Raw genomic sequence first — 26,530 nt, 5'->3', positions numbered from 1 at the left:
ATTCCCATGCGTGGCTGCTATTGGCCAATAGCTGACATCAATCAAGAAGGGTGTTTGGATTAGTGCACTACTTCCTACTGATACTGTGTATAGTTATTGTTGCATTTGAATAAATAGACTGAAGTAAGCAAAAATCTGCTTTCGAATTTCGATGATTACGTACTACCCAAAGAAACCAACTATCGTCTACACGGGCAGCCACAGCCACCTGTGTAGGAATTAAACTTTGGCCACCCTGCTTATCGGTGTTGTAGCCATTTGATCTTGCTAATTTCAATTAGTGTTGAACACTCAACTAGGCTCGAACGATACGAAACTTAAGGTCAGACCATATACTTACTCTAGTGTTACACACTCTTGCCAGTGCGCTCACTCCTAGCCGCTCCTGGTTAGACACCTTAGCCGACTTCGCTTCAAAATGTGCAAGTTTAATATGGCAACTATCTATCGACCAAGCTGGAGCAGGACGAAGCCGGCCCGCATTGCGAAGCAAGGCCAGACTGGAGCATATGAGCACCTGTCGTGCACTAAGTAAATGCTGCGCATACGCACCACAGTTTTATGTAGCTGTAGTCTGTCTGTGTAGGGTAGATACCAAGGCTACGAGGTGTTGATATGAGTGCTCACTGCAATGAGCGCACTGCAGCTCACTGAGGACTATTGCATTTGGCACGTCGTAGGCACCAAAATTGGAAGTAGTGGCCTCTACGTGAACATCCAAGATAAAATTTTAACTGCATGTCGCAGTGATGTTCACTAGGTGGAGCGTTGCGCCTTCGCAGTGCAAGGCATTGAAGAAGCAGCAGGAGCACCACAAAAGGGATGTTTGATTGCCAATATCTCTGCTCCTGCTAAATGCATTGAAGTACTTATTGTGACAAAGTATTTCTGAAATAGTCAATTTTAACTTCAAATGCATTTCTCAACTTTTGTAAACGGTGGGTCAGGGCTCCCCCTTTAAGCATGTGATGCAGGCACCTTGTGGTTAGCAGATATGCATATTGACACGTGTACTTGTCGCCCGATAGAGACAAGTACACGTGTCAATATAATACTTTTCTTGTATCCTCGATAGTGTCCGGGAAAATCCGAGGTGTCCAGCGGTCGGATCGTCATGTAGGGCATGCAATACTTCTGGACGAAGTCCTGACGGGACAACAAGAAGGTAATTGGCGCGGACTGGCGAGAAGTTCTTCACGAGTAGACTGTCTTGAAGCGTGAAGGAAGACAATCCGCGCTTAAATGCCCTGGGGACAACGTCGGTGTGCCCTTCCAAATAATCGACGAGGCCTTTAAGTTCCGGGTCCGCTCGTTGTTGTTCAGCGAAGTCTTCCGCGCTTATTATTCCAAGGAAAGCGTCGTCATCCTCGTCATCTTGCGGCGGCGGGTCAATGGGGGCGCGTGATAGGCAATCGGCGTCTGAGTGTTTTCGTCCGGACTTGTATGTTACAGTGATGTCGTATTCTTGTAGTCTGAGGCTCTACCCTGCCACCTTCGTTATCCTCCAACAGTGTTCACGAGACGTCATTCTCGGTATGGACTTCCTGGACCAACACGGCGCAATCATCAACCTGAAGTCGAAGTCAGTAACGCTGTCGGAAGATAAAGCAATGCCGCCGGAGAACCCTCGTAGTCACCACGCCTTGAGTGTGCTCGAAGATCAAGTGAGCGTCCCGCCTCGCTGCAGCATCGTTATTTCAGTCAGCACCGAAACACCCGCTGACGTAGAAGGCGTCATCGAAGGCGACCAACGTCTACTGCTAGACCATGAAATTTGCGTCGCAAGAGGGATCGCTCGACTGCATGGAGGGAAAACTGAAGTGTTGCTGACAAACTTCAGCCAGGAGTTCAAGCACATCAACAAGGGCACGACGATCGCGTACATCGAGGAAATTCTGGAAACAAGTAATGCGTTTGTCCTCTCGGATTCCGCCGCATCTACCCCGACGACCATGGTTCCCGAACCAGACTACGACATTAATCCAAATCTCCCTATGATTAAGCAACAGCAGCTCAGAAGTCTGCTCCGACGATACAAAAGCTGCTTTTCGACGTCATCGAGGCTTCGTCAAACACCAGTCGCCAAGCATCGCATAATCACCGAGGAATGCGCTCGCCCCCTCCGTCAGAGCCCTTACCGAGTTTCGGCGCGAGAACGTGAAGCTATAAGAGAACAAGTCGACGAAATGCTGCGCGACGACATCATCCAGCCGTCGAAAAGCCCGTGGGCATCCCCTGTTGTTCTGGTAAAGAAAAAGGACGGAACCCTACGTTTCTGCGTCGATTATCGTCGTCTGAACAAGATCACGAAGAAGGACGTATACCCCCTCCCACGGATAGACGACGCATTGGATCGGCTCTGCAACGCTAAATACTTCTCGTCCATGGACCTAAAGTCTGGCTATTGGCAAATAGAAGTCGACGAAAGAGATCGCGAAAAGACCGCCTTCATCACCCCAGACGGCCTCTACGAGTTCAAGGTTATGCCATTCGGACTGTGCTCGGCGCCTGCAACGTTCCAGCGCGTGATGGACACGGTTTTAGCAGGATTGAAGTGGCAGACCTGTCTCGTATACTTGGATGACGTCGTTGTATTCGCCGGAAATTTCGACGATCACCTTAGGCGGCTTGCCACAGTACTAGAGGCCATCAAGTCATCAGGGCTCACTCTGAAGCCAGAAAAATGCCGCTTCGCTTACGACGAGCTTTTGTTCCTAGGCCACGTCATCAGTAAATCCGGAGTACGCCCCGACCCCCAGAAAACAGCTGCCATCGCAAAGTTCCCGCAGCCCACCGACAAGAAGGCAGTGCGTAGATTCCTTGGCATGTGTGCCTACTACAGGCGCTTTGTCAAGGACTTTTCACGCATCGCCGAGCCGTTGACACGTCTAACTAAATGTGATGTTGAGTTCAAGTGGGAAACGCCGCAGGCCGAGGCATTTCAAGAACTCAAACGACGCATGCAGTCGCCGCCCGTACTTGCGCACTTCGACGAGCACGCCGATACCGAAATCCACACTGACGCCAGTAGCCTAGGCCTCGGCGCCGTCCTGGTCCAGAGAAAAGATGGACATGAACACGTGATAGCTTACGCTAGCCGGTCGTTGTCAAAAGCGGAAGGCAATTATTCTACAACCGAAAAGGAATGCCTCGCCATCGTTTGGGCTACAGCGAAATTTCGCCCTTACCTATATGGCAGGCCATTCAAAGTCGTCAGCGACCATCACGCCTTGTGTTGGCTAGCGAATTTAAAGGATCCCTCAGGACGGCTGGCACGGTGGAGCCTCAGACTACAAGAATACGACATCACTGTAACATACAAGTCCGGACGAAAACACTCAGACGCCGATTGCCTATCACGCGCCCCCATTGACCCGCCGCCGCAAGATGACGAGGATGACGACGCTTTCCTTGGAATAATAAGCGCGGAAGACTTCGCTGAACAACAACGAGCGGACCCGGAACTTAAAGGCCTCGTCGATTATTTGGAAGGGCACACCGACGTTGTCCCCAGGGCATTTAAGCGCGGATTGTCTTCCTTCACGCTTCAAGACAGTCTACTCGTGAAGAAGAACTTCTCGCCAGTCCGCGCCAATTACCTTCTTGTTGTCCCGTCAGGACTTCGTCCAGAAGTATTGCATGCCCTACATGACGATCCGACCGCTGGACACCTCGGATTTTCCCGGACACTATCGAGGATACAAGAAAAGTATTATTGGCCGCGCCTGACCGTCGACGTCACCCGTTATGTCAGAACATGCCGAGACTGTCAGCGACGCAAGACACCGCCGACAAGGCCAGCCGGATTACTACAGCCAATCGAGCCTCCTTGCCGACCATTCCAGCAGATCGGGATGGACTTGCTGGGACCCTTTCCGACGTCAATAACCGGAAATAAGTGGATCGTCGTGGCGACGGACTACCTCACCCGCTTCGCTGAAACAAAAGCACTGCCGAAAGGTAGCGCAGCCGAAGTGGCGAAATTCTTTGTCGAAAACATCCTGCTGCGACATGGCGCCCCAGAAGTCCTCATCACCGACCGAGGAACGGCATTTACAGCGGAGCTCACCCAAGCCATTCTGAAATACAGTCAGACAAGGCACAGGAGGACAACGGCTTACCACCCGCAGACGAATGGTCTTACGGAGCGGCTGAATAAGACCCTCGCCGACATGCTAGCGATGTACGTCGACGTCGAACACAAGACCTGGGATGCCGTCCTGCCGTACGTAACATTCGCTTATAACACGGCGGTGCAAGAAACAACACAGATCACGCCGTTCAAGTTGGTTTACGGCAGGGACCCGACGACGACGCTCGACGCCATGCTGCCGCACGTAACGGACGAAGAGAATCTTGACGTCGCTGCCTATCTCCAGCGCGCCGAAGAAGCCCGACAGCTCGCCCGCCTGCGAATCAAGAACCAGCAGAGGACCGACAGCCGACACTACAATCTCCGACGACGCTTCGTCGAGTACCAGCCCGGCGACCGTGTTTGGGTATGGACCCCGATACGCCGACGGGGACTGAGTGAGAAACTATTGCGACGCTATTTCGGACCCTACAAGGTCATCCGACGTATTGGCGCACTGGACTATGAGGTCGTGCCAGACGGCATTTCGCATTCACAGCGACGTCGCGCACGACCTGAAGTGGTCCACGTGGTGCGTCTGAAACCATTTTACGGACGCTAACGAACTTTCTTTATTTTGCTTTATTCTTTGCTATCAGTGCTTACTTATTACTTTGATTTGTTTGCAGCATCGGGTCGATGCTTTTTAAGAGGGGGGGTATTGACACGTGTACTTGTCTCTATCGGGCGACAAGTTTTGCCGCCGAACAAATGTTATCGCACAGCGCGGGACGCGCCTGCATGTATCCGAAGTTTCTGGAAAGTTATCGATGCTTCTACCCGCTGTCTGTTGTCGCCGAACGTTGTGTTATCTGATTTCATCGCTTGACACGAATGGTGTAGAACATTTTAGAAGGCATGCGGGTCCCAACGTTTAATCTGGAACATTCGATGATTGCTGTATAAAAGCCGACGCGCTTGACCCGCTGATCAAATTTCCGACGATCGCCGACTGTGTTCGCCGCTTTCGTTGTGCTAGAAGTGTAGCCTGTTTTGTGGGCACAAGTTCGCCCAATAAAAGTTAGTTTTCTCGTTCACAGTATTGCTACTGTGTTCTTCTACGTCACCACCACGTGACAATATCCTTGTGCGTAACCGCCGTGATTTTTCAGTGCAACATAGGTGACACCTAATCTTAGAGGTTATGCCAAGGAATCACGTGCTGCTAATTGTGCCTGGCTTTCAGCTAGTGATAGTGGCAGCATTTTTTTCAGTATCGGTATCAATAACGTCTACTTTTGAAAGCCTTTTGTGATGCCTCTACTTATATTTAAAACAAAATTTTGCATGGAGAATGCTATAAAGCCAGACTGTGTGTGGCTGAAAATTTTGTTGCATTGGGGTTTTAATAACTTTTAGTGCAGTAGTACTTATATTAAGCTCTTTGTGTTCTTTGCAAATGTGTTTGCAAATGCATGAAAATTATGCCAGCAGCTGCACTGCTGCAAGCTAATTTTTGTGCAATAACAGCAATTGTTCAATTTTGCTGTTACAGATGCCGCCAAAATGGTGAAGCGCTTGACATGCATGACAGAAAAAGAGAGAGAGCAAGTTGTGGTGCCCAGTGTTAAGGTAACCAATATTTTAAGTGCGTTTGTAGTCAATTGCCTTGCGCATGAGTGAGTGTAAAGGAATAAAACAGAACTGCATTCCATCAGCTTAGCTACAATTTTTTTTTCTTATTCAACTGCAAGCAGACAAGGCTTTTTAAACAAATTGAACTTCAAAGTTCGCAGCAGCATACCCGGAATGGTAGGTTATTTGTACTTTTAGGATCTTTGTATGTAGAATTTTTATATTTCTCATAGTGCCAGCCAGACGCTTACACCTAGTAATGCACCCATTCATGCATCACCCTTATGTGTCATGCTGTGTGTGCTGTGCATTTGTAACTTAGAAACCCTGTCGTATTGTTGAAGCTGTTGTGTTCTGTTTATGGAAGATGGTGCACATATTTGGAGTATTGAAGGAGCTGTTGCTTAATAATACAAGCAACATTTTCTGTGCCATTTTCACAGAATTATATCTAGATGAAGATTAACAGAATGGTCCTGTGTAATTATACCAATTGTATTATCTACTTTATGAATCAGCCTTACATAGATTGGTGGGTTCTACAGAAATGCTTCATTACTCTCTCTGATAATATAAGGTTATCTTGTTCTTGCTACTTGCACTTCAATTTTGTCATGTGCATTTTAACAACTCAAAACACTAGTTATTATATAAAGAAGTATTTGCATGATGCTTTCAAGTTTTTAATTTTTTGTGTGAGGTGAATGTCCTGGAGCTTAAAACCTTGGAGACATATTGGCAAGTGTCAAAGCACCCCAGATAATTTACTGTAATTTCCTGAGCCAGTTTTGGTTTGTTTCCCAGTAGATACAAGTTTGCTCACATTTTGACACAGAAAGTGGTTACATTGGAGCAGGACATTGCAGCAGTTTGGCACTTGCTTTAGCTCACTCGGTGGTCCGTTATGCTGCTACATCTGGCTGCGCAAAGTAGCATAGCAGACAAGGCGAGTTGAAGTGGTTGTCATAACATTGCAATGCCCTGCTCCCACAGGGCCACCTTTTGTGTCGTGACGTCAAAATACGTACACCTCCTAGAAAATAACAAATCTGTTCGTCCAAAAGCTATTATAGTAAATTATTCAGGGTGCTGAGTCCGAAATTGGTCCATTATGCTGTGCTAGTGTTATTGGGGTCTAGGACCTTGAATTAGCCCCAAAAATGAGAAGACGAAGATTTCATGCCAGTACTCATTTAGTACAGAACTTGAATTTTTTTTGTTTCCCACACATCATATGTTGACTACCCTGCAAGATGCAGGCAAGGCTCCCCCATCTGGATTTGCCAGTGGATGCCATCTGCTATACTGGCAATCCAATCTTAATGAGAATCGGTGGTGCATGTTATCCTATCATTGAGCCAAGTGTAATCTTTGTCTTGTATTAAGGGGACAATAAAGACACCCTAAATCAATTTAAACTGATAAAGCATTCTTTCAGGTCTCTAATTCTATTTATTTCACGGGAGTAGGTTGATTATCAGATGAGAAAATGAAGCTCAGTGTTCAATTTTCCGAGTTTTGCCCCTAAGCTCTACCTCATTTGACATCATAGATTTCACATGTTTTTAGGAACTGGGGTCGTTTGGCTCAGTAAAAGTTCTTGAAGCTTTCCATGTTCAAGTCGGCTCCTTTAGAGTACAATGATAAGCGGCTTTATTTGTAAATGAAAAGTACCTAAGCCCAAGCAGCCACCATCAAAAATCTGTGATGTCACAGCAAGCTAGTGCGGGAACTTCAAGGCAGCAGTGCCACCAATCTTTTGACTTGTGCCTTTTAGTTTATTGTGCCTCTTGTCACAGTACACGGGAATACATTTGTATTGTAGAAAGTAATTTACAAATGCATCTGGAATTCTCTTTAGTGGTGACACGCTATGGTTGCTTAATGGCTTTGGCATTGTACTGCTAGCCACGAGGTCATGGCATCGAATCCTGCCTGTGGTGGCTGCATTTCAATGGAGGCTAAAGGCAAAGCCACCCATGTACCATGCATTGGGTGCATGTTGAAGAACCGCAGGTGGTCAAAATTAATTCATAATTCCCCGCTATGGCGTGCCTCGTAATCAAAGCGTGGTTTTGGCACGTAAAATCCCAGAATTTAATTTCTATTTAGGGCTCCTTTAAGCTGTAACATTCATTATCTCTGCGAAAACTTGCCCTCAAAGTGTCCTCCATAAAGTTTTAACAAACACAGTAGATATAAGTTTCTACAAAAGTTGACATATAGCTACTGGCATGGCCTTATCTAGTATTGCACCACAGATGGTCTTCACTTTCAGCAGTGTTTATTTTCACATCAAGGAAATTGGCAAATCAACCATCCTTTGGAGATGATTGGCGATGTTATGCGATTACCATTCTTTCTTACGATCAGTGTGTAATTAGTGATACGTGATGAGGCTGTTTATGACGGTGGAACTAACGAGACGGAACTTCGATTCATTGGTGAGGGTTACTTGCTTAAAGTCATGCTTTTCATAAGCTCCCGTGTCCACTCCACAACAATCTGGAGCAGCCTGCCTTCATGAGTCAGTTCATTTCGTTGGATGAGGTGGTGGGTCACCGACCCTGCCCTTGTGGCTTACGTACATTTCGTACAGCTGAGTAGAACCTTGCAGATTACTTCTAGGGCACAGCAAACGAGTCCAATGTGTTGTAGTAATTGCAGTAATGCCGACAGTCATCTGCTTTTTCATCTCCTACTGGTGTTTACCAACACAAGCAGCAGTTACCGAAGTTGAATCAAAAGAGGTTCATGGGAGAGCGGGACATGCCCAGGGTCACGTATCCAGTGGCTCAACCTTGTCCAATGGTTGGTTGTGAACCAGCTTCCCTCAGCATAGCAGCACGATGGTCTACCTATTAGACAATGGACTATCCAGCGACTTAGGTTGGCAGGAAAACGGTTAGGCATAGGCACCCGAAAGTATGTGAAGTATCTTAAGAATAATTGAATTTCCTGTACGTTTTCGATACGTTGGTGTACCTATATTTCTTGTTTGTGCTGGAGAGAACCTTGTTTTTCTGAAGCATGTGACATCCAAGCAGCATAAGAAGCTATGAAACTAGTCAAGTAAGATTAGCATTCTCTGTTTACTGTACGGCTGTTGTCTAAACATGCTTGAAAAGCCTAAAAAGTACCTTGCTAACAGTTACTTAAAATGTGCAGATTGACATCGGCGGAGGCGTGTTAATAGAGGAGACAGTCCTGGCACAGCTCACAACGGCCTGCCATGGTGCACCAGGCAGATTTGCCCGGGCCTTGCTGCGGCATGTTTTCAGTGAAGAGGAATTGATGGGCCGCTCGCTCTTTGGAAGTAAGAACTCAAAGGGGCAGAAAGAGGCCCTTGACCCCATCAGAGTGAACGCAGTCATAGGCAAGTACCCTACATGCATTCCCATTGCATTCTTTCATTCACTGTTTGTATTTTAAATTAGCAACTTGCCGTTAGCATAACAAATGACTTTCAAGTAGCCTGTGTCTGCAACTGCATGCTACGATAGCCTACCATTTGGAATGGCTGTTCATATGACCTAAAGGGCCTAATCCCTCCATCCTGGAATGCTCCTAAACTTTAAAAGCTGCCTCAACTGCTAGAAGTTGATCGCACCAGTCAAAATTTGCATTTGCACATTGGTAGGGCTACCGGAGTGCGATAGCAATTAAGAGTTCTTCGTGAAGCATGCTACCCATCTAGTGGCATCGGAGATATGCCTAAGTAGCCTGAAAGTGTTATATTATTGGAATTGTGGAAAAGCTATGATTAAGTGCGGTTACTGCCCAACTCGAGGGGCAGCACTGCCACCAATCTTCAGCAATCAAAATGGCCCTCTCGGTTCTCTAAGGCAAAACACAGGTTTCACCTATTTTACCAGACCACATTGAACTATAGTTGCTCCTGTCTTGAAGGAGGTCCATGTGGTGGCACACAGCAGCCTTTCAGCAGAGGGAACTTAAGTTACGTGGCATTTTTGTTTAGTTGTTTCAATCAAAGCTGCAATAGGGGACAGTTGCCAGCATCGTTGTCAACACTGCTATGTTTAGCAAACATTTACTCATTCTAGACACGCAATCTATTTATTAACATGCAATTTATCACTTTGTATTCTAGGATGTTGCAAAAACACACATTTGTGTGACCTTTTCCTACATTTTTAAATAAATTGAACTGCACTTAATAGGCCCTTAGCAGCTGTCTAAAGCTAAGACTATGAGACATGTTCACAGCTCCCATTCAGAAATTGTTGCAAGTGGCTCCTACTTTCTACTTCCTTGCTTGTTTACAGGGTTATAAACCATTGCTGAAGTACTATGGGTTTACATTTATTGAAAAAATGAATGAGTTACAATTTCAGGATCACATTTCGGGGGGAACTATGTCCCCGAATTTAAGGGTTATATTTTTTATTGTGGATTTAGGTTCTTCAGTTTGACTTTTCAAGAAAAAAAAATGGGGAAATAATTTTTTGGTGACAAAGTGAAAAAAAATTTTCTAGTGTCCTCAGTTTTACACCCTGTTTATTGTGGCATGCAGGACAAAGTAGCATAAGACTTTAATATAATGACAGGAGGAGGAATAAACATTTATTATAGAACCAGCACTTTATGATGGCCGGGCCTAAGCCTCCCATGAGGGGACATCGAGGGCTTTCCTCACGGGCGTGCTGGGTCGCCCAGGTTTGGTCGTCGAGGGCGGAGCTCCGCGGAGCCTCACGCAACCTCGACGAGAGGGTCATGGTGTTAATGTGTGTGTACTGTGTTGGGCACTCCCACAGCATATGCGGAAGCGTAGCCGGGTGAATGCCACAGCACCGGCAGTTGGGGATAGTGTAACCATTATGGGAACAACGAGAAACTGCGCAAAAAAGAACAAGACAGAGAGAGAACCACACGACACAGGCGCAGGTGTGGTTCAATCTCTGTCTTGTTCTTTTTTGCGCAGTTTTTCATTGTTCCCATAATGTCATACCAACTAGCCCCTCACCGTACGCTTCTAGACTTCATAGTGTAAACGTCTGGGAATATAAAGTGGAGGCAGGCAGGTGAAGGGTATGTGTTTGTTTGTAGCAGATGCAGGGTGGTAGCCTGCGCCCGACTGAACTGGGGGTGAGGTGGGGGAAGGTTCGGGGACTGAGATAAAAGGCCTTAATGAGAATCGTTATAAGTGGTCAGATTGTCTCTGGTGTTCAACTCGTCTACAATGACTCCTGCGTGGTTGACTAGGCCTCGCACAATGGAGTAGGTGACCTCGTTGAGGTTGGGGGGGGGGGGGGGTGGACAGGGCCCACATCGGCTGGGATCCGTCAGGGAGATCATGTTGTCTTTAGAGTGTGGTGCCTGGCAGAGGATGCGAAGGGCTTGAGGAGAAACACAGCCTTTGCTGAAGTTAGTGACAGCTGAGCGAGAACCACACACGATGGTGACAGGTGGGATCTAGAGTGGCCAGGGCGATGGCCACTTCAGCCATCTCGGTAGTGGGGGTAGTGACGCTGGAGGCGTGGTGTAGGACTCCATCACGTGTGGCGATGGCCACAAATTATGTGCGATGGGGAATATTGAGCTGCATCAACAAATGTGATGCCAGGTACGTAAGGGCTTTTATGATAGCTCCGGCCTGAGCTTGGCGCCGGGCCCTGTTATATTCAGCGTTCATGTTTCTCGGGGTAGGGTCTGTGTGGATCTAGCTACGGATGTAAGTCGGGATCGATTGTTTGGTGCCCTGTTGCTGATGGTAAGTGAAGCCAAGCGTGGATAGAATAAAGCGTCCCGTTTCAGTAAGGGTGAGCCATTCAAGCTGAAAGCGTTGTTGGGCTTCAATGGGTTCATCAAGGGGGTTGTGAACTCCCAGTTGGTTGATGAGTTCAGTGCTGGTGTAATGCAGGAGGCCAAGTTCTTGCTTGTAACCCCTCGTATGAGGGTGTCGAGTTTGTTTTGCTCAGCCCAGTACCAGTTGAGGTACGCAGCAACTTACGTAATGTGACATATGACAAAGGACTGCACAAGGCGGGGAAGGCTTTCTTCTTTGAGTCCCCCTCGTCGGTTGGAGATACGTTTCAGAAGGCATAGGGTGTTGTTGAGAGCCAAGGCATTTTAGTCGTTGGTAGAGATATTGAGACCGAGGACCCGGATACTAGGGACGTGTGGGATAGGACTGCCATCTTGAAGGCGTATGGAGATGGCGTCACAGGGTCGGTGATCAGATTGGTGCTTGGGAGGGCGTCCCCACTGAATGGGCTTGTAGAGAAGCGCCGATTTAGCCGGCGAACAGCCCAGTCCGGTTCCTTGGAGATGGGCTTCAACCGTGTCAATCAGCATTTGGAAGGCTGACTCCACTTGGCCATCACTGCCTCGCTCCGCCCAGATGGTGATGTCGTTGGCGTAGTCCGGTTCCTTGGAGATGGGCTTCAACCGTGTCAATCAGCATTTGGAGGGCTGACTCCACTTGGCCATCACTGCCTCGCTCCGCCCAGATGGTGATGTCGTTGGCGTAGATGGTATGGTTGATATTGTCAACTCATAGTTGCTGGGCAAGGCCAATCATGACTAAGTTAAAGAGCATAGGAGAGATAACTGAGCCTTGCGGGGTGTCTTTGCTGCCAAGGGGAAGCTGGTCTGATCGTAAATCCCCGGCCGAGAGGGTGGCCGTGCAATTACAGAAGACACAGATGCAATTCTAGGCTCACTACCAGGTGGAGGTGGGAGACCTGGTCAAGGATAGCTGCGTGGGAAAGGCTGTCAAAGGCTTGAGTGAAATCGAGTCCAAGGATGGCATTCGTATTAGGGGAATGGTCGTTTAGTACTTGATGTTTGAACTGCAACATAGCGTCTTGAGTAGAAAGGCGAGGGCGAAATCCAATGATGGTGTGGGGATAGAATATGACATTCCAAAACGTTGGTAAACTAAGTATATGTCATTCCTGTTTTCTTAATGTGTCAATTACTACATATTTATTTACTGATATGCAGTATCTATTCAATTTGCTTGTGTTTGACTTGAAGTTCAATTATTGTGAGCACCTTTCTTGCATTTCGTTATTTGCTTCATTAGCCTCGTTTATTCTGATGTATGACACTGCTAGTTGCCATAACGTATTAATTACTGTATCATTAAATTACTAATAAGAGGTCCCCTGACAGTTTTTGTAACTGCGGGGCCTTATTTTGATGTCTGTCACTGCTAGTTGCCATAACGTATTAATTACTGTATTGTTAAATTACTAATAAGAGGTCCCCTGACACTTTTTGTAACTGCGGGGCCTTCTGTACTAAAGATGAATGATGAAATAAATAAAACTTTATACTTTACAAACTAGGTGCAGCAGCAATACTCTGAACCTAGTGTGGTGGCATCCGCCTTAAAGCAAATAGAAAAAATCAGTTTTGGCGAATGCCTTTTCTAGAAATTTTCTCAGAAAGCTGCAGAATCTCTAATATTATGGTGGGTGACACTTCGTTCTGAAAAGACACATTTTTTTAAACATCCTGTTGCTGCCACATATGTATGGCTGTGACCACACAATTTGTTTCGGCCACTGTACTTGTACGGCAGTGACCCTCAAAGGATTAACGAAACCAGTCCACTTGCATATTTCTCATAGCAGACTGATCAGTTTTTCGTGTAGCTGTCATGTTCTGCCAATGTTAGTGCAACCAGCTTGGCACTCAACTGCAGTAAATCCTCATTACAACGGAGCCATTGAGGCAGGAAATGCACTGCATTACAAGCAGGATTTTCTTTAAAGTAGAGAGGCATAAGAACAGCCATTGTAATGCGAGAAGTGCACTCCTTTAGCATGTGGTTCCTATGACGTAAATTCAAATGAAGCCATACTTAATTCCGCTGACATGAGAGTATTCGGAGCAAGGAAAAGTGCAATGAAGTGCTGCACATTTTAATTATGAAAGTTGAAAGAAATAATTTTAGTTACCAGTAGTCTACCCATAAGTTTTTTCACGGATGTCATGAAGTCTTTTTTATCATTTTTCCCCAAGCAAGCAAAGTTCACATCTTTCACACCGAGAATATTGATAAAGTTATTCTGCCACAATGGGCTTTTCTTTTTTGCCTTCTCCCGCAAATTGTACTAAGTGGAGTCCTCCAGCACCACTCCACTTAGAAAGCTGGTCATTCTCGGCATTTGCACCTACGAAACCTTTGGATAAAGCAAAGCAAATAATTTAGTTATAAGGACGGTGTAATATATGTCTTGCTCTTGCATGTGGAACATTAGTCTAAATTTCATGCTGTTTTTTTTGCTGGCTTTACCTGTCACAAGTTTCCTGGGACGAACATGGCCTACATCAAAAACACACTGGCCTCACTCCTTTCAAGGGACTTGAAGTGACCGGAAGAGTCAAAGTTGGACGATCCAAGTGTTGTGATTTTGCAGTCCTACATTTTCTTTATTTTAATTTATTTCTAGTCACACGAAGAGCACAGGTTCGATGGCTCAAACACAAGCGTTGTGTTGTGCTTAGCAGTGTTTTAGTACATCTTTATGTTAATTTTTAATATATTTCTACCAGAAATAGTGTTCCTTTATCGTATTTCTTATGTATCTTGGGTCATTTCATGCCTAACAATCTAGTTATCCATAACTTTCACAACAGCACACTAGTTCAAGTTTTTTTGATAAAACAAAAGTAGGTACAATCAGAAATTTTAGAAAAATTCCGTTCCGTGCATACACGTTAAATTGGCGTCTGTGCCATTGTCAGTAGCTTTAAGAAAGTCTACATATTAACGTAAGTACGCAGTAATTGTTTATTTTGCTCCCCCAGAAGATCAGTAAGAATTAAAAGGTAAAAATTTGCTGAAATTCAAAGTTAACAAAAGCTCTCGGCTAATGACAAAGATGTGCTTTTTCATGTATGCATGAAACCCGATTTTTTGCAAATTCTCTCATTCCAACTTCTTTAGTGGCACTCACAGGAAAAAGCTTTTTTAACATCTTCCAGCAGGTCACTAACAGCCACGATTTTCCAGATCGAAATCTTAATTTGGCAAGGAATGACCTGCCCAAGAACTTCTAATGGCAGAAAACTGAACTGCATAGTGCGACAAGCAATATGGCACAAGAAACTGCTTCCATGCATCACTTATCCAATTGCCAAGTTCTTTCAGAGTTAGATGTTTAGTAAAATTGGCACACGCCATTCAGTCATATGAGCAGATTATATCTGTCTGCTGTGGGCTCATGCAAATTGTGCCATGATTACTGTCACTGGCTACCCAATAGAGAAATCGAGTACCTTTTTAGTAATCTTGTTTACTGTCGTGCTAGTCTGTACATTTATTTATTTATTTATTTATTATTTGAGAAATTGTCTTTGCTTTAGTAACACATCGTTATTGTATCAAACTGCAGGCAGTTTGTAGATTGCAATACTTTTTAAGCTTTTATCGCAAGCCATCAGTGTTTGTAAATTTAAAGAATGTTTGGCTAAAATAAACACTTTATCTAGAAAAACGGTCTTTGTCCACATCAATATTGTACTGTTGATTTCGTGAAGCATTGACCTTGCTGTGTTAAGCCAATTAAAGTGGCATAATGGTTCTGCTTGCAGATTTATAATACCATTTATTACAGGATATATAAAAGTGTATTGATCCCAGGGTGACACAGGCCTGCAACACAGAAGTGTCTGTATTTAAATTTGTCCCTGTCCTCTAGTGTGCAAGGACCATACCAATGTGGCATCAACAGTAATGCTGCGGCACAAAACTCAGCGGCATTTTAAAAACAGTCGAATGCAGTACTCAACAAAAATAGACAGCATATTTCAAAGGGGTTTCAATATTGCCATTGAACACATCTCCAATAATATTGCAATGGGGTTTCAATATTGCCGTTCAGCACATCTCCAACAATATGACAACAGGGTTTCAATATTGCCGTTCAACGCATCTCCAACAATATGACAAAGGGGTTTCAATATTGCCATTCAAAATATCTCCAACAATATGACAATGGGGTTTCAATATTGCCATTCAACATATCTACAACAATATGACAATGGGGTTTCAAAATTGATTTTCAAGAATTCCTCAATGGTCATTCAATTTTGACTTTCAACTCATCTTCAACAGGCTTTCAACATTGACATCCAAGATGATTTCAACAATACATCAACGTCCTCTCAAACTGAGGGGCCCCAATGATGTTTCTACAAAATGTCGCGGGCCAGTTATCAACACCTGTCAACAATTTATACAATGATGTTTCAACAAAACCTCAATGTGCTTTCAAGTCCATATATTAACGTTGCCCAACAACTTATCAATGACCTTTCAACAATTTTTTGTAAGGGCTGTATAATAAACATGTAGGTCGAACCTTAACAAAAACATGAAAACTGAAAGGTTTGTCCTGTAACTGATATTAACGAGTACTGCAGCAACTCTTTCCCACTAAGGGTAACAGAAATCTTGCTTACGAATTTTTCTTCGTGATCAATAAATAATACTTCCATAAGTCCTCTTGTGTTTTGGTCTTTGTGATGAAACAAACGTTCTTTCTGCTCTATACCGCAACAGCAGAGGAGTTCCAGAAGCAATATTTGTTGATCACAAACGAAACAAATGCATAACCAAGGTATCTATTGCCCTTAGTGAGAAAAAGTTGCAGTTCTCAAGAGTATTTCTCGTTGGGTAGTATCACTTATCGGACAAATCTTTCGCTTTTTCGAAAGATTGTCCGATAGTTCTCGTTTTTCACGCAGGTTTATTCTACATGATATGGCTTTGTCATATTTTTTTCTTGTCGCACGTGTCTGTTTCTACCACGCATGCACCATTTTTTACCTTTGTCATGTTGACCAGTGTCTTTATTACCCGTCATCAAAAGTAGACTGTTAGTTGAGCTTGCGCTCGTGTGTGCTCCTACCTATTTCGTCATCCGCCTCTGTTCGTGCTGCTGTTTACAGTACGCAAGTATCACATGGTTAGGCTGGTAAACATTCTCACTAACAAAAGTAAATGCCTACCCTCAAAAGGTAGCCCATCCTTCACTACTAAACGCCAGAGCAAATCGAAAGTAACCTTCACAGCGTCCATGCGGCACTAGTACACCAGAGCAGCACAAAAAATAGTTCAAAATTCCACTTGATGGAGAGTGGCAACAGAGATGCGAGCTTGCTAGTGAATCAGCCACATATCAACGGGTCTCTTGCACGACGCCAAGCTGCTCTTGACGTACAGTCGCGGTCAAAAATACGCGGCCCACGGCTCCAGTCGGCGGAGCGGCCGCGAGCCGCACCGCGGCGCTCGCGTCGGCGCTGCGAGAGTTTGCGCTCTGACGACAGGTATCTCCCTACGTATCGTCCGTATCCGTTACGTATCCGCCCGTTACGTATCGTCCGTTACGTATCCGCCCGAGAGCGAGGGAGATACCTGTCGTCAGAGCGCAAACTCTCGCAGCGCCGACGCGAGCGCCGCGGTGCGGCTCGCGGCCGCTCCGCCGACTGGAGCCGTGGGCCGCGTATTTTTGACCGCGACTGTACAACACTTTAGCAACTGGGAATCTGCTGCATGCGTAACCTGTGAGAAGGGAATGTGGACAGAAAATGAGATTACGCGGATTAAGAATCTGCCACGCTGCACATATCTGCGCACGAAATGAAAGTACACACCATACTTGCAAGTAAAAATTTGCGACTCTTTACGAGCGCCGTCGAGAAAAGGAAGAAATGGGTTGCTATGGTAAATGTTAGCTAAAACACGCATAGCGATGTTTCACAGCGGGGAAAAATATTCCCCGCTCTTTCGCCGAACCAAAGACCACGCGACAGTTCCTAGCCAATACCAAGCAGATATCGAATCTTCGGGTAGAAGTACAGCAGAAGGAAGAGCGATGCGAGCGTGAGTGTGCCTGTACGAGTGAGAACATGCGCTTTGAAGCTGGCCGCTCCGGCGTAGCTCCGATCATTCCACGCGATTTGTGTGCAGAACGTCGCGTACACGCCCTTGAGGGTTTTGCGCGGTAGCGTCTGCGCAGTGAGCTAGCTTCATGCACGCGTCATTCTTTGCCGCGCAAAGGGTGCCCGAGTGCGACGCTTAGCTCGAGGCGATAACGCGCCGATTGGCGCTCCTTTCGCTTCTGCAAGCAACGCACGTTCGGATCGGTCCAACTCAAAGAGGCAGCAGAAAACGGCGGCATGTTTCGGTTATCGCCTATTAAAATTGTACAGTACGCCTTCAACGGCAACCCGCCGCGCTAGATAAAGATGCGTACTGCGGTAATTTTGGCGGTGATAGGCGATAAGGCGAGCCCGTCGGCGGCTGTGTTCTTTGCCGACGTTGTCACCACACCTCTGTTCATTTGCGCTGTGTATCCGTGTACAGTAACCGCGCGGAAGCTGTGACTAATCGGTTAGCCGTTCTCCGCAAATCCCAAAGAGGCGAAATACATTTTGCGGTGAGCCGCATCATTAGCCACAACCTATAGCGAGGCGCGCTTAACCGCTACGGCACAAAAGGTGATCACACTAACCGTATGGCATACGATGAGCCACAACGGATTAAAAAAATAATTCTGATGTCCTACGTGCCAAACCAACGATCTGATTATGAGGAACGTTGTAGGTGGCGGCTCCGTATTAATTTTGATTTCCTGGAAATTTTTACCTGCATACAATGCACAATGCACGAGCGTTTTTTCATTGGGCTCCTTTGAAATGCGGCAGCTGCAGGGATCGTATCCAGGACCTCGAGCCCCACATTGCCACGGCAGCCGCCATAGTTACAAAATGCGTAAGCGTGAAGTGCAACACTGCCTTCCGGTGTGGTACAAGCTAGCACAGCGGCACACCTGCTGCACAACTATTTGTCGCGGTTCTCCTAAGCTCGTAGTGCCTGCCTAAACACCTTGAAAGGCAGCGCGCCTCTCACGTATCGAAACGCGATAACAAGCGCTTAGACGGCCCACGTGAGCCCCTATGAAAGATGACGGGCCACTGTACAAAATTATCACTGCGCAGAGAAGCTGATCCTTATGTTCCAATTGGGTTCTCTCATTCAAATTAAGGCAACGTTATTAGACAGGAACAAATGAAGCAATGCAACTTCACGCACGTGGGCCGCCGCTGCCTCTTCGCCTACCATTGTTTCAAACGAAGTGACGGCGGCAGCGAGGGTTAGTATTGTGCGCTTTTCCTCCGGGGCATGCGGTTTGCTTGAAGAAAGTGAACGGTGTGCTTAACATGTCACGCTTGTCAATGTCAAAATAGAAAAAAAAAGGCTACGTGCTCAAGAAAACGAGATTACTTACCTATCTGCAGAAGTTCGGCTGCGACTGTTTCGGGGTGCGTTCTCTCCAACAGGCATCATGACCTCTGCCGCGCAACTCATCAAAACAACCAGGCTCGCACATCAGTCGAAGACTAGTAGCTGGGTGAGCCAACGACTTCAACAGATAAACGTCCCACTTATCGTCGTTAAAGCATTTCGCTAAAGTGTGCGTCATGATGGCCGAAAAGAAAAAAATACTTTCATCAAAAAGCACGAGGCGTGAACCACCACACAACATGGCACAACTGCAACGAAGTAACTGAGTCCGAAAGCCCTTCACAGCTTCACTATCGTATTGAGTTATGAAACCTTTCAAACGCAAAATAAGGGCTTTGAAAAACCGTTAATAAATTAGGAATAATTTTTCATCCACTAACCTTCATAAATTTTTAAGAACAACCTAATTTCTAGCGTAAAAAAGAAATATTACGACCAAAAAAATGCGACTACGAAACTAGCGGTAACCATGTGTGCTGTAGCAAAAGTGTGCGCAAAACGAAGCTACAACGGTTACAACCGCATGCACGCACACACGCACATACCCGAACACTACCTTCACGTTTGTAGCGCCACCTAGAAATAAAAATTACTACTAATTTTGCTATTTTTACAGAAGTAATGCTTCTAAAATAGTTTGCAGCGCCTTTGCAGATGACGGGGTGACAAGTAAGGTGTGATAAGAGTCCGTTACCTGTATTTCTTTCATTTCCCTTAGGTGTGCTTCTATTTAACTGAACATACGAGACCTGCAGGCTTGGGAGAGGAGAGGACGACAGTTCGGCGAGGCTCAAATAAATCGCGTGCTTCTTGTAAGGCGAGAGTCAGGAGCAGCCGCAGATGGATCGATTAGCTGTGATACTGTTGCGGCTGTTGCTGGATCTGAAGCTCTTTGAAGTCAATGGTTATAGCGGCTGCGCGCTGCGATCTCAAAGCGCGTTCGTTCTTTGATCCCTAGTACCGTAGTACCACGGACAATGGATAAGAAAACTATATTTGCTTTACGGACAGAGGGTACGTCACAGGAAATGCGAAGACCTCACACGTGTATGTTTGTAGCGTGTGCGTGCTTGCATCCTGCGGTTCCCACAGCGCGTCCGATGCTCGAAGGTAGCGTCGTCGCGTGTCGGCGCCTATCTTATCGCCGGCCGCGCTGCCACCGTGTCTACTTTTGGGGAACTCCACATGCGCGTAGTCACCGTGTTTGCAAGTGAATTTCGCATTCTTCTGCTATTGGAAACGTGCTCATTTTGGATCGTACTAATGGCTATGTCATCTAGTGTATCGTAAAACGACGATGGCATTTGTACACCGGCGAAGAAATTAATAAATCGTTTTGAACTTGGGCGGTCATGAATCTAGTCTAACGTTGAAGTTTTTGAGTAGCGAAAACGGCTACGTAAGTGGGGCGGTCCTGGGGATAGGCGCTTCAAAGCGCCAGCAGTAGCGACAGCACGAGGAAGTGGAACGCGGTGCACGCGCCAAGCATTTCAGAGCTTACTGGCTTTCGAATTAGAAGAGTATGCGCGCGCTCCTGGCCTATTGGTTAGAGTACCGGGCTCGACGGCCGACATTCGATTCCGCCCCATCAGTCAAGCATTGTTTTCTTTTAGTGAATGCGAGGCGAAAGAAGAACCTACCTGCCGCAAAGTGACAGTAATGAGGTTGGAACGCTTCGCAATAAATTTTTGGAATGTCTTCATATGCGAGTCCTAATTATTGTGTACTGGACTCAACTGCTACACAACAAAAGAACTAGAAAAATCAACATAAATTACCCACTAAATTGTTTATTGAGAACACGCAACGGTAATATTGTTGTGCAAGGGTTGAGTGAACTCAATTGCTCTTGAAAATTTGTTGAAGTCCTTTGTTTCACCAATTGTCCAACAATATATCAATGCTTAATCAACAGTCATTTTTGTACGGGAAAGGGGAGGAAAGACATGGAGGTTAGCCAGTGTACGTACCGGATGGCTACCCTGTGCTGGGGAAAGGGGTAAAGGGAATAAAAGGAGAAAGAAGAAGAAGAGCGAAAAAAATGGAAACCAGGAAATTCACACAATAACGCGAAACTACGCGCAACAACATTCAAAGGCGGTCGCACAATTCGCATGTCCTTAAACACTTCAGCGAAGTCCTTAAGGCCTTGAGTGCCGAAGCCCCTCTGGACCAGTGTCCTAGAGCTTTTTTCTCCGTAAAGGGGCGATTGTCCAGTTTTTCGAGCGCGGTCACGAGCACTTTTCTTGGCACTTTGTAACGGGGACAGTCACAAAGGAGGTGCTCAATCGTCTCCTCGCAGCCGCTGGTGTCGCAAGTAGGGCTGTCGGCCATTCCAATGCGGAATGAATAGGAGTTCGTGAATGCCACGCCGAGCGACAGGCGGCACAAAAGTGTTGCTTCCGATCGTGGTAACCCTGGTGGTAGACGGAGTTGCAGACGTGGATCCAATCTGTGGAGACGTGCGTTCGTGAATTCACTGGTGTTCCACAGATTCTGCGTAAGCTCGCGGGCTAGGGAGCGAAGACTTGTGGCGGCATCTGTTCTTGACAGCGGTATGGGTATAATCTGGGTACCATCATGGGCCGACCAGGCAGCGTCATCCGCACCGTCACTTCCCGCAATTCCGCAATGACCCGGTAACCACTGGTAGATGATGTGTCCCTTGTTGATTGCGTGATGGTGTAGTAGTCGGATGTCTGTGACTAGTTGCACATTTGGTCCATGGTGGAAAGGGGACATCAGACACAGGAGAGCTGCCTTTTAGTCACATAAGATGGACCATGAATGTGAAGATTTGTGAACAATAAACTCCAAAGTAGCACGGATAACTGCGAGTTCTGCAGCCGTCGATGATGTAATGTGAGATGTCTTGAACTTGAGGGTGACACACTCTGCGGCAATCACCACTGCTCCAGCTGAACTTTTAGAGGACACAGAATCGTCCGTGTAAACGTGGATGCGTCCTCTGTGCTTCTCATGTAGCACTGAAAGCATGGTCTGTTTGAGGGCGAAAGTTGACATCTCTGTTTTCTATTTGATACAGAGAATAAAAAGAAGAGCCTGGAGTGGATGGAGGCACCACAGCGGTAGAGATGGTCGTGCTGCAGGCGTGAAGTTTGACGGTAAAGTTCCATGGTTGGCGGCAATAACCTTGCTAAACGCTGGACGAGGTCGAGCGGCAGGAAGGGAGGAGAAATGATGCGATGGAAGTCGGGCGAAGTGCCTGATATGCATCCTTAAAGTGTCGACTTGAAGATATGTATTGATGGGGTGGTGATGCGCGATGGCTATTGTTGCTGCCGTGGATGCACATCTGGGAAGACCAAGGCAAGTTCGCAGAGCTTGAGCTTGTACAGACTGGAGGGCACGGAGGTTGGTCTTACCGATCCCACCCAGTACAGGTAAGCTATAGCGCAGGAGACCGAGGAACAGTGCATTATACAGTTGGAGCATCGCCCTCACAGACGCACCCCATGACTTTCCCGCAAGAAATCTAAGCACGTGGGTTATTATGACTAATTTCCTTTTTAGGTAGGAGATATGAGGACTCCAGGAAAAGTCTCGATCTATTATCACTCCTAGAAAGCGGTGCGTCTTCTCGTAGGCAATTGGCTGTCCATTAATTCTGATAACGTACGGTTTCATTGCTTTGCGTGTGAAAGCAACTATAGAGCACTTCTCGGAGGACAGCTCCAGACATCGCGCTCGAAGATAACCTGATGTTAGTGTGGCCGCTTTTTGAAGTCTTGCGCGCACGTGGGGACGCGTCGCTCCTGATGACCAAATGCATATATGGTCTGCATAGATCGACGCATGGACGGATTGCGGAAGGGTATGAACCAGGTCAATGAGCACGAGGTTAGAGTGGGGCTCAAGACTCCGCCTTGTGGTACGCCACGGTAGGTGTTGTGTTGTGATGACGCACCATCCTCTGTTTGCACAAAGAATGACCTGTCCTTCAAGAATCTGGATATCCACCGAAAAACTAGGCCGACATCGCCCAAGGCGCCCAGGATGGCTTGATGGGTTACGTTGTCATAAGCGCCTTTAACATCCAGGAGCATCGCCGCTCCGCTGACAGTCTCCTGAGGCTTTTTTCCTGCTGAACAGACGAGACAAGATCTATGACGTTGTCTACAGAAGAGCGTCCGCGTCGAAAGCCTGCCATAGCGTCAGGGTATAACTTGTGGTGTTCTAGATACCACTCTAGACGTGTCAGCACCATCTTCTCCATCACCTTTCCTAGACAACTGGCCAGAGCAATGGGACGATAAGACGCCACGTCTAGGGGTGATTTACCTGGTTTGAGCAGAGGCACAAGGCGGCAGGACTTCCTTGCAGCAGGAACTACTACTTCACGCCATGAATTATTGTACACGTCTAGAAGCGCATGCCGGGCTGTCTGACCGAGGTTTCCAAGAGCTGCGTATGTCACCCGTCAGGCCCAGGCGATGAGGAACGTCTGCACGCTGCCAATGCCGCCTTCAACTCCTCGGTGAAAAATAGATTGTCCATACGAAAATCCCGCGAGATTGTAACATCACGGGGATCACGTGTAGCGAACGATGGCGGTAGACCAGCAACCTTGGAACAGAAGTCCTCCGTTACGTCGATCCCTCTGTGACCTTGGTAGAGAGCCAGGCATTTGAAGGGGTGGTGTTGTCGCGGTGATGTTCGAAGACCACGCACTGTTCTCCGTATATGTGACAGGGGTTTATGCGGATCAAGGGAATCACAGAAGGTCTTCCATCTTAGAGACTGCAGGGAGCTGATCCGACGCTGGATGTTCTTCTGTATGCGTCTCCCCTCCCTTAGGTCGTAGGTGGACTTGGTGCGCCTGTAGCTTCGTACCGTGCGACGGCGGATTGCTCGAAGCCGCTCCAATTCTGCTTCGAATTCAGAAAATTCAGGAATAGGCCTAAAAGATCTTGTGACTTCTTGAGCAGCGGCGTTAATTAGCTTCTCGATGTTGCCAGGTAGACCGTCCTAGATCTCTTGGCAATTCTTCTCCACGAGCAACGTGTATTTAGGCCAGTCGACGTGATGAAGAACTGTAGTAGAATGTGACTTACGTATGCCGTCGATTTTAACATATGTTGGAACGTGGTCACTACCATACGTTTTGTTGTCCGTGAACCATTTCACACTGGCAGTGAGGCATCTTGAAACAAAAGTTAAGCCCAGGCAGCTGCTGTATGTCAATCCCCGCAGAAAAGTGGGACTGCCATCATTTAGGCAGCAGAGCTCATTGTCCGACGCGAAGGATAGAACGCGTCTTCCTTGGCAGTCCATCTTTAAGCTTCCCCATAGCGGATGATGCGCATTGAAGTCGCCGGTAATAACTTATGGTCCAGGTGTCGCTGTTAAAAGTGCACCTAGCCTTGCGTTGTCAAATCAACTCGAAGGTGAAATGTAGGCACCTACGAGCGTGAGTGCGACGTTCTTGCATTTTATAGTCAAACAGACGTACTGATTGTCGTCATCAGGTGCCACTGGGTGTAAAATATACGTAAAATCGCATCTTATATTAACGATGACTATGCTGCGGTTGCTACAGGTGGCAGACATGAAAGCTTCATATCCTGATAGGCGGATCGCGCTCTCAATGTTTGGTTCACAAATGAAGATTATTGGAAATTTGTTCTTAAAAACAAACGGACGAAAGTCCCAAATGCTGGATTTAATGCCGCTGACATTCCATTGGAAGATAGACGCTTCCTTGACCTCATTAAAGAACGAACGTAGAGGAGCAGTCATGGTGCTTCTCAAGACCGGACAGTACTGGATTCAGAAAATCCAGTATTTGAAGTGCGCCTCGAGCCGCCAGAGGTTGTGGCGGTCAGTAGTACTCGTAGCGCGTTCATAAGGGCCCTTATCATTGTGACAAATTGTTTGTAGCCGTCTTGGTTGCTGCCAGAAGGTGAAGCATGATTCGGCGCGCGTGCTACATCTTGTCGCTCCGCTGGTGGATCTAGCCGTGGCAATGGGGGCCACTCCTGGCATGAGGCAATAATATTGGAGACTTTCTGCTTTGGATCCTCATTGCTATTATCGCTAGTTTTATGTGGAAGTTTGTGGACTGTCAGTGGAGGCGCTGCATCCTTTGCAATAGCAGTGGGTTTCCTAGATCTCCGGCGACACGAACGTCGACGCTGCACCTTAGCGGGACCCTCCCAGTGCGAGGAGCCATCCCTGACTACTTGCCTCAAGATTTTCGCCTCATTTTTTCACATGTGGGCAATTCTTTGAAGTTGCATCGTAAGAGCCTTGACAATTGGCGCACTTTTGGCTTTCTGCACGACAGGCGTCGGAGCTGTGCGACCCAGAGCATCGTGAGCACACGGCAGCATTTGTGCAAACCGCACTCACGTGCGGTTTGACACTTCCTGGGGCGCTATAACGTAAAACTATTCCAAAGTTTTCTATTCGAATTCTGCTATCCGCCTTCCACGATTGGTGAAAAACTTTTTTTCGACCACGCCCACTTCACCTCTCTGTCACGCGACGTCCCGAAAACCGCGATACCTCCCCATCTGATATGATGTGTACACACTGATTATGCATGACTTGAGAGAAAAAAGAAAAACAGTTATTTCTGATTCGACCCCTTTTCGCCATCAGCCCTCGGCTATTGGTAAAAAGTTTTCGGGCTGCACCCACTTCACCTGCCTGTAACGCGACGTCACAAAACCGCCCAAACTCATCGCGTCAAAGTGACGTGTACGCGATAAAGATGCATTAATATGCCGAACAAAACTGAATTTTCTTCGGAATAGCCGCAGGCTGCCCCGTTCCGAATGGAATAAAAGATAGCTGCCGCCGATCGCTGAGACGCTGGCTACTCGCACCTGCCGGAGAGCATGGGTGTATTTGCGTATTATAAAACTTCTTGCGTGGCCGTGTAACGTTTCCGAGCCCTTTTGGCACGTTTACCACCTCATTCTGCCAACTCTTCTTTGCTGAGGGTCAGTTTTTGCGTCATTCTTAAGCTTCCGTTGCATGCCGCCGTGATTTTCGACCAGCCACCACAAGCTAAGTAAGGGAAAGCCGACCAATCGCAGACGCCGGCACCACCCTCTTCATCCGGTTATCGATTTTCAGTGCACTGGCTCTGCCCCAGTGAATCCCTCTCCACTTGAGCGTTCTCCTCGCCTCTTGTCAGCCAATTAGATACGACAAGCCGCTCAGTGCAGGCAATGTTATTCGTTTTTCAAGCAAACAAAAGTGACATCCTATGAACGAGGAAAGCGTTTGATTGGCCTGTTCAGACAACCCTGCGGGTGACCGCCCGGTGCTCGCGACGATGGTTACGCAAATTTGACGTCAGAAGATTGGAATAGAAACATATTGGAATAGTCTTACGTTATAGGGCCCCTGCACTGAAGCGGCTTTGGCACAAAAGGCCATACTATCTGTCGGAAGTGACGGACCTTGACGTGTGACGGCAGGCTGTCTCCTTTGAAAGTTGACTTCACACACTGTGAGTTTCCCAGGCTACGGGCTTGCAATAGGACAATTCCCTCTGTCGCCGGCTT

This window comes from Dermacentor andersoni, chromosome 4 (assembly GCF_023375885.2).
Source record: "Dermacentor andersoni chromosome 4, qqDerAnde1_hic_scaffold, whole genome shotgun sequence".
In the NCBI taxonomy this organism is placed as follows: Eukaryota; Metazoa; Arthropoda; class Arachnida; order Ixodida; family Ixodidae; genus Dermacentor; species Dermacentor andersoni.
Note: the sequence above shows the minus strand (reverse complement) of the source record.